Here is a 7796-nt window from a genome sequence, read left to right as displayed (position 1 = left end):
CAACCACCACTACTTCTCCGAGCCCAAAGAGGCGATGGACTTCACGAGGGATCAGGGGCTGGTCTCGAAGAAAGGGCCCATGGACACAAGCTAGGGTCTGAGAGATACCGTTTGAGGGGATGCCGACTGTGCCTGGACTGCTGGTCGACTGTTTCCTGCTTTAAAGGTGCCATGTGGTGTATTTTTGGGCAGCTTTTGCCTCTGGGGGATGTGGGGGGAGTGGGGGATGGTGTGCTGATGAGTGGGGAGATGAGGTCGGGGAAACAATGGGAATGGGACAAGTGGGCGCCGGAGGGATGAGTCACCGGGCTAGCAGATTGGCTAGTCAAGGGAGTCAGGTGGGGGGGAGAGAATACAGCCAGTAGATGGCAGGGGTAGGGTTATCGGGGGATGTTGCTGGGGGGGGGGAGAAAGAGTTATTCTGCTGACGTGGGGGGGATCTGAAGTAGATAATGGAGAGGAGGTCAGGGGTGGAGGCGGCCAAGGGGCGAGCCAAGAATGGCGTGGCGCATGGGCCGGGGGCGGGCCCAAGAAAGGTTATGGCTGATCGGCGTGGGGGTGCCCCCCAACCAGGCTAATCACCTGGAATGTCAGGGGACTAAATGGGCCGGTTAAAAGGGCAGTGTGTTTGTGCACTTGCGGGCTCTAAAGGGCACGTAAGTATGCTGCAGGAGACACATCTGAAAGTGTCTGACCAGACTGGGCTAAGGAAGGGCTGGATCGGCCAGGTCTTCCACTCTGACTTGGATTCTAAGTCCAGGGGGGTAGCAATTATGATCAATAAGCAGGTTCAATTTGAGGCGGAGGGCGTAGTCGGAGACGGCAGGGGCAGATTCCTTATGGTAAGGGGCAAGCTGGAGGGGAGAAGAGTGGTGCTGGTGAACATATATGCTCCGAACTGGGACGACGTTGACTTTATCAAAAGAGTGCTGGGGAAAATCCCGGACCTAGACTCACGTAAGTTGATAATGGGGGGGGACGACTTTAATACGGTCCTTGACCCGGGGCTGGACCGGTCGTGTCCCAAAACGGGTAGACTCCCAGCAATGGCAAGGGAGCTGAAAGGCTTAATGGAGCAAATGGGGGCAGTGGACCCATGGAGAGCCAGACAGCCGACGGGAAGGGGCTACTCGTTTTACTCACATGTTCATAAAGTATAGTCTAGGATTGATTTCTTTATCTTGAGCAGAGACTGTTAGGGGAGGTAAAGAATACGGAATATTCGGCAATCACTATCTCGGACTATGCCCCGCATAGGGTGGACCTGCAGGTCGGGGGGGGCGAATTACCAACGCCGGCAATGGAGGTTAGACGTAGGACTGTTGTCAGAGGAGGGGATATGTGAGAGACTTCGGAAGTGTATGCAAAATTATGTGCAGGTGAATGATACGGGCGAGGTTTCAGCATCGACCCTGTGGGAGGCGCTGAAGGCAGTAGTGAGGGGGGAGCTGATCTCAATTCGGGCTCACAGAGTCAGGGCGGACAGAGCAGAAATGGACAGATTGGTTAGGGAGATTTACCGGATAGACGAGGAGCATGCGGAGTCCCCGGGGGAGGACCTACTCAGGGAGAGACGGAGATTACAGGTGGAACTGTGGGTGCTATCCACAAGTAGGGCCGTGGAACAACTTAGGAAAGCGAGGGGAGTGGTGTATGAGCATGGGGAGAAGGCCAGCAGATTGCTAGCGCAGCAACTCAGGAAGAGGGAGGCGGCCAGGGAAATAAGTAGAGTGGTTGATGGGGAGGGGAGCAGAGTGGAGTTCCCGGCAGGACTGAATAAGGTATTCCGGGACTTCTATAGAAGGCTGTATACTTCAGAACCCCCGGAAGAGCCGGAGGAGATGAAAAGGTTCCTGGACAGACTAACCATCCCAAAAGTAGGCGGGGGACTAGTGGACGGGCTGGGAGCCCCGATTAGAGCGGAGGAGGTATTGGGGGGGCCTAAAGGCCATGCAGTCGGGAAAGCCCCGGGGCTGGATGTTTACCCAGTAGAGTTTTACAAGAAGTTCTCAGAGATAGTGGGAACGGTCCTGACTCGGGTTTTTAATGAGGAAAGGGACAGAGGGACCCTGCCGCCGATGATGTCGCAAGCCACCATCTCACTGATATTGAAGCGGGACAAGGACCCGGAATGCTGCGGGTCATACAGGCCAATCTCCCTGATCAATGTGGATGCCAAGCTCCTAGTGATTAGAATTGAGGACTGCGTACCGGAGGTGATTGGGGTCGAGCAGACAGGGTTTGTGAAAGGCAGGCAGCTGACAGCTAACTTGAGAAGATTGCTTAATGTGATCATGATGCCCCCGACGGGCAAGGAGGTGGAGGTAGTGGTGGCGATGGACGCTGAGAAGGCCTTCGACTGGGTGGAGTGGGGCTATCTGTGGGAGGTGCTTGGACGGTTTGGGTTCGGGGAGGGACTGGTTAATTGGGTCAGACTACTGTACCAGGCCCCAAAAGCTAGCGTTAGGATGAACAGGATAATGTCAGATTATTTCAGACTACATCGCGGGACCAGACAGGGATGCCCACTCTCCCCGTTGCTGTTCGCGCAGGCCATAGAGCCGTTGGCGATTGCGTTGAGAGCTGCAAAGGGGTGGAAGGGAATGACTAGGGGAGGGGTGGAACACAGGGTCTCTCTCTATGCGGACGACCTGCTCCTGTACGTGTCGGACACACTGGCCGGGATGGAAAATATACTGGAAACACTGAGGAAGTTCGGCCGGTTTTCAGGGTACAAATTAAATATGGCCAAGAGTGAGGTATTTGTGGTGCAGGCGAGGGGCCAGGAGAATAGACTGAAGGAGCTGCCATTTAGGCTGGTTGAGGAAAGTTTCTGGTACTTAGGGATACAGGTGGCGCGAGACTGGGGCAGGTTGCATAAGTTAAATTTGACTGGAGTTGGAACAAACGAAGAGGGAGTTTCGGAGATGGGATGCACTCCCGCTGTCACTGGCGGGGAGGGTGCAGACTGTAAAGATGACAATCCTCCCTAGATTCTTGTTCATCTTCCAGTGCCTCCCGATCTTTATCTCACGGTCCTTCTTCAAAAGGACTGGCAAAATCATCATGAGCTTTGTCTGGGCGGGAAAATCCCTGCGGGTGAAGAAGGCGATGCTTGAGAGGAGCCGCAGCGAGGGAGGACTGGCATTGCCAAGCCTGATCAACTACTACTGGGCGGCTAACATAGCCATGATAAGGAAGTGGATGGTGGGTACGGGGTCTATCTGGGAGCGAGTGGAGGCGGCTTTGTGCAGGGGCACCAGTTCGGCAGCCCTGGTCCCGGCTCTCCTACCGCTTTCGCCGGCCAGGTACTCCACCAGCCCAGTAGTGGGGCGGCCCTGCGGATATGGGGCCAGTGGAGGAGGCATGTAGGGGAAGTAGGTGTGTCGGTCTGGGCTCCAATATCTTTTTTTTTATTATTTTTTTAAATAAATTTAGATTACCCAATTATTTTTCTATTAAGGGGCAATTTAGCGTGGCCAATCCACCTACTCTGCACATTTTTGGGTTGTGGGGGCGAAACCCACGCAGACAGGGGGAGAATGTGCAAACTCCACACGGACAGTGACCCAGAGCCGGGATCGAACCTGGGACCTCAGCGCCATGAGGCGGTTGTGCTAACCACTAGGCCACCGTGCTGCCCTTGGGCTCCAATATCTGATAACCATCGATTCGCCCCCGGGAACATGGATGGAGGGTTTCAAACATGGCGGCGGGCGGGGGTGAGGAGGGTGGGCGATATGTTCCTGGAGGGGAGCTTTGTGAGTCTGAGGGGTTTGGAGGAGAAATTTGGGTTGGTAAGGGGAAATGACTTTAGGTACTTACAGATGCAGGACTTTACAGGCAGACAGGTCCCATCATTCCCACGCCTCCCGCCAAAAGGGTTCCAAGACAGAATAGTCTCGAGAGGAGGAGAGGGTAGAGTCTCGGATATTTACAAGGTGCTCATGAAGGGGGAAGAGTCCCAGACGGAGGAACTGAAACTCAAATAGAAGAAGGAGCTTGGCGGGGAGATGGAGGACGGGCTGTGGGCAGAAGCCCTGAGTAGGGTAAACTCAACCACAACATGTGCCAGGCTCGGCCTGATTCAGTTTAAGGTCGTTCACCGGGCCCACATGACGGTGGCTCGGATGAGCAAATTCTTTGGGGTAGAGGACAAGTGCGCTAGATGCGGGGAGGACCAGCGAACCACGTTCACATGTTTTGGGCATGCCCAAAGCTTAGGGGGTACTGGGAGGGATTTGCGGGGGTCATGTCCCGGGTGCTGAAAACAAGGGTGGTGATGAGTCCAGGGGTGGCAATCTTTGGGGTTTCGGAAGACCCGGGAGTCCAGGGGGAGAAAGAGGCCAACATTCTGGCCTTTGCTTCCCTGGGCAGCAGGGTAGCATGGAGGGCAGCAGGGTAGCATGGTGGTTAGCATAAATGCTTCACAGCTCCAGGGTCCCAGGTTCGATTCCCGGCTGGGTCACTGTCTGTGTGGAGTCTGCACGTCCTCCCCCTGTGTGCGTGGGTTTCCTCCGGGTGCTCCGGTTTCCTCCCACAGTCCAAAGATGTGCGGGTTAGGTGGATTGGCCATGCTAAATTGCCCGTAGTGTCCTAATAAAAAAAAGTAAGGTTAAGGGGGGGGTTGTTGGGTTACGGGTATAGGTTGGATACGTGGGTTTGAGTAGGGTGATCATGGCTCGGCACAACATTGAGGGCCGAAGGGCCTGTTCTGTGCTGTACTGTTCTATGTTCTATGATAGCCCGGCACGAATACTGCTGGCATGGAGGGACTCAAAACCCCCGAAGACCGAACTATGGCTTTCGGACATGTCGTGTTTTCTGGGTACGGAATAAAATAAGTTCGCCTTGAGGGGATCTGTACTGGGGTTCGCCCGAAGGCGGCCACCATTCATCGACTTCTTCGCAGGAGAGTGAACCTCAGCAGGGGCGGGGGGGGGGGAGGTTAGAGTAGAGTAGCAGGAATAAATAGGCAGGTAGTCTCTATGGGAGAGGAGCGGGTATGTGCGTTATGGTTTGATTGAAGTATTGATTTTCCGTTGATGTTTGCATATTTCTGTTATCTGTAACTGTTTACAATGCCAAAAAATACCTCAATAAAATTGTTTGTTAAAAAAAAAAGAATGTGAGAGATCAGGGCCTGTGACATTGTTGGGGGGAGGGTTCCTTTCTCGCCTCATTGAAGGTCCTCATCAGGAGTGGGCTCAATATTTCCGAAAATTCTACCTGGTAACCATCCGGCCCCGGGGTTTTACCCAATTGCATGCCCTCTATACCCTTGACAATATCCTCCAATTCAATCGGGGCCCCCAGCCCCTCCACCAGGTCCTCTTCCATCTTTGGAAACCTCAACGGCCCCAAAAATTGCCTCATCCCTTCCGCTCCCGTCAGGGGCTCCGACTCATATAGTTTACTGTAGAATTCCTTAAAGACTCCGTTCACCCCCCCTGGATCCAAGACCATGTTACCCTCCTTATTCTTTGCTCCCCCGATTTCCCTGACCACCTCCCTCTTTCACAGTTGATGTGTCAGCTTTCCACTCACTTTCTCCCCGTACTCATAGACTGGCCGCCTTGCCTTCCTCAGCTGTGCTACCACTTTCCCTGTGGTCAGCAGTTCAAACTCCGTCTGCAGACTCTGCCGCTCCCTCAGTAGCCCCGCCTCGGGGACCTCCACGTATCTCCTGTCCACTCGGAGTATCTCCTTCACCAGTCTCTCCCTCTTTGCTCTTTCTCTATTTTCCCTATGGGATCGAATTGAGATGAGCTCCCCTCTGACAACTGCCTTCAGAGCCTCCCAGACCGTTGCTGCAGCTACCTCACCATATCGTTTGTTTCCAGGTACAAAGAACAAAGAAAATTACAGCACAGGAACAGGCCCTTCGGCCCTCCCAGCCTGCGCCGATCCAGATCCTTTATCTAAATCTGTTGCCTATTTTCCAAGGTCTACTTCTCTCTGTTCCCCACCCGTTCATATATCTGTACAGATGCATCTTAAATGATGCTATCATGCCCGCCTCTACCACCTCCGCTGGCAAAGCATTCCAGGCACCCACCACCCACTGCGTAAAAAACTTTCCACGCACGTCTCCCTTAAACTTTCCCCCTCTCACCTTGAAATCGTGACCCCTTGTAACTGACACCCCCACTCTTGGAAAAAGCTTGTTGCTATCCACCCTGTCCATACCTCTCATAATTTTGTAGACCTCAATCAGGTCTCCCCTCAACCTCCGTCTTTCCAATGAAAACAATCCTAATCTACTCAACCTTTCTTCATAGCTAGCACCCTCACATCCTGGTGAACCTCCTCTGCACCCTCTCTAAAGCATCCACATCCTTCTGGTAATGTGGCGACCAGAACTGCACGCAGTATTCCAAATGTGGCCTAATCAAAGTCCAATACAACTGTAACATGACCTGCCGACTCTTGTACTCAATACCCCGTCCGATGAAGGCAAGCATGCTGTATGCCTTCTTGACCACTCTATCGACCTGCGTTGCCACCTTCAGGGTACAATGGACCTGAACTCCCAGATCTTTCTGTACATCAATTTTCCCAGGACTCTTCCATTGACCATATAGTCTGCTCTTGAGTTAGATCTTCCAAAATGCATCACCTCGCATTTGCCAGGATTGAACTCCATCTGCCATTTCTCTGCCCAACTCTCCAATCGATCTATATTTTGTTGTATTCTCTGACAGTCCGCCTCGCTATCTGCAACTCCACCAGTCTTAGTATCATCTGCAAACTTGCTCATCAGACCACCTATACCTTCGTCCAGATCATTTATGTATATCACAAACAACAGTGGTCCGAGCACGGATCCCTGTGGAACACCACTAGTCACCTTTCTCCATTTTGAGACACTCCCTTCCACCACTACTCTCTGTCTCCTGTTGCCCAGCCAGTTCTTTATCCATCTAGTTAGTACACCCTGAACCCCATACGACTTCACTTTTTCCATCAACCTTCCATGGGAAACTTTATCAAATGCCTTACTGAAGTCCATGTATATGACATCTACAGCCCTTCCCTCATCAATTAACTTTGTCACTTCCTCAAAGAATTCTATTAGGTTTGTAAGACATGACCTTCCCTGCTCAAAACCATGCTGCCTATCACTGGTAAGTCTATTTTCTTCCAAATGTGAATAGATCCTATCCCTCAGTATCTTCTCCAACAGTTTGCCTGCCACTGACATCAAGCTCACAGGTCTATAATTCCCTGGATTATCCCTGCTACCCTTCTTAAACAAAGGGACAACATTAGCAATTCTCCAGTCCTCCGGGACCTCACCCATGCTCAAGGATGCTGCAAAGATATCGGTTAAGGCCCCAGCTATTTCGTAATTCTGGATGTTGCTGCTAATCCGCCCGCAAACCTCTTCGTCCGCCAGCAGCCCCACATCCAGTCTCCAGAGTGGGTGCTGCCCTCTCTCCTCACTAAGCCGCAGGTCCACCCAGTGCGGGCCATGGTCCGAGATTGTGACTGCTGAGTATTCTGTCCCCACCACCTTTGGGATTAACGCCCTGCTTAAGACAAAGATGTCTATGCGGGAATAAACCTTATGAATGTGGGAGAAAAAAAAGAGAACTCCTTCGCTCTCGGCCACGCGAACCTCCAAGGATCCACCCACCATCCATAACACCCTTCAGTTCCTTAGCCACTGCCAGTCGCTTCCCTGTCCTGGACTTCGACCAGTCCAGCTCGGGGTCAATGACTATGTTAAAGTCTCCCCCCATACTCAGGTTGTGTGACTCTAAGTCCGGGATTTTGCCTGGCATGCGTCTCTA

At 52.7% G+C, this 7796-nt stretch overlaps 1 protein-coding gene across 1 annotated transcript in view; it reads right to left on the bottom strand.

Annotated features, from left to right (window-relative positions):
* The window catches only part of LOC119978479 (DNA damage-regulated autophagy modulator protein 2-like), a 147661-nt gene that overhangs the window by 117353 nt on the left and 22512 nt on the right, over window positions 1–7796 (bottom strand). The window lies entirely within an intron of this gene.

This window comes from Scyliorhinus canicula, chromosome 15 (genome assembly GCF_902713615.1).
Source record: "Scyliorhinus canicula chromosome 15, sScyCan1.1, whole genome shotgun sequence".
Lineage (NCBI taxonomy): Eukaryota > Metazoa > Chordata > Chondrichthyes > Carcharhiniformes > Scyliorhinidae > Scyliorhinus > Scyliorhinus canicula.
This window is presented reverse-complemented; position numbering and strand designations above follow the sequence as displayed.